Raw genomic sequence first — 1,813 nt, forward strand, 5'->3', positions numbered from 1 at the left:
GTTTCAAGCAACAAAACATAGAACAAGGATAACAGCCCTCCAGCTATAGTTAAGCATCTAAAACAGTTCTTATTAAATTAATTTGCTTAATATGGACAAACATGATAATACATTAGCTGTAGCCCTTTCCTCTGGCCCCGAAGTGCCATATCAGGTGTGCCTTTGCCACTGTCACAAAAGATTACTTTGGGTAGAAGCCCAGTTTAATTGGGACATCCCTGCTTTGGCTCAGTATACCTGAGTGTTTCAATGTCCATAATGATTGCACACTTAACGTTCCCTCTGGACTGTACCTCTAAGAGAGATGCAGCAACCAATTAGAACACAGAATTTGCATTTAATACAATTAAGTCCCATTAACTTGTGGTCTGTGGGTTGCAGCATTAATCCCATCACACCTTTTAAGGTTGGAAGACATTAATTGCCCTGTTTAGCAGCTGAAAGTGCTGAGTGGTTGTAGCCCTCAATATCCTGTTTAGGGAAGCTTTTTAATGTGCAGTGTTTTGTTACGTTTTTATATACCTTGGAGAAAATGAATAAACATAACTAGCATCAGAGACATGCCTACTACTCCTGGTAGATCTGGTAACTAAGCTGTATTCCAGGTGTACCCTCCAATGTTTCTCACCAGCTTCCCTGCCATCTCATCCCTCTCCCTCCTTGCAGGCGACAGCACCCCATGTGCCAAGAAGCTAGCATGCCTCCATCCTGTAACCTCACCCAAGCAAAATGGGTATAAAAAAACTGGGTTACTTTACAGGGTTGGCGTAACATATGCTCTATCAGCTATAGCCTATAATGTTGTAAATATCTATAAATGTTGTAAATATTTACAATTTCAAGGAAGGGACAATATTTTTGGCTGAATTAAAGATCTGAGTTAGAAATATAAAGAACTCCTGTCTTTGCAGCTACTTTTTATTTTTGAGTTTACACATTACTCCCCAGCTACAGTTACGCTCAAATTCTGGATTCCCTCAGAGCAGCATACAAGGTAAACAAACAAATATGCCTCCCATCCGACTGGGTTGCCCCCAGCCCATCTGGGCAGCTTCCAGATCGTAGACAATAAGTGTTTCGCCCCAAATTTTTATTTGTCTAATTGACTAGGTCTGGTTTCCTAAATGTCAATCGTTGCTATTACTTCAGTCACCCACTAAGAGCAATGAAAGGTAGGAGCAGGCAAATTTATCCCAAAACAAACAAGTACCTGCACGTTTTGCCTCATATCTCGGGCTCTACAAATGCCAGAAACTTAGTTTCCTTTTGTTTTCAAGAATGCTATGTATCTGAGGGTTCTGCCTCATCCTGGCACATTCCCATGAAATTGGAATCAAAGAATTGGACTTTTAAACTAAATATATTCAGATTTGGCTCTATGCCTTATTGAGAGGAAGAGGGAAATTATTTGGAAAGAATCTAGTGAGTTAACCTGTCAAGCATAATGCACCTGTGCTTAATGCACCACAGGTACCCATCCAACATTTTCCATGTATTTAAAAAAAATGTTAATATTAAAGTTGCAGTCAATTATAAAAGGAAGCAATCATACTTCCTTAGATACCCTATAGATCCCAACACAATTGTACCATTGCTGGATTGCAATCACCTCCTTATTTTCAACATACATTTACCTTCCTATCCTTTAAATCCTTTGCTCTTTTTGTCATATCCAAAAATATTTGAAACTGGCAAACAATATCCCTTCTCATTTTAATATTCTTCCTTGCCTCTTGTTTTCAAATTGGCTTAGACATTAAAACAGTTTTGGCCACCCTGAGGATTGGGAGAGAACAGGAAGCATGCAGGGTCA

The sequence above is a fragment of the Lacerta agilis genome, chromosome 7, assembly GCF_009819535.1.
Source record: "Lacerta agilis isolate rLacAgi1 chromosome 7, rLacAgi1.pri, whole genome shotgun sequence".
Classification (NCBI taxonomy): domain Eukaryota; kingdom Metazoa; phylum Chordata; class Lepidosauria; order Squamata; family Lacertidae; genus Lacerta; species Lacerta agilis.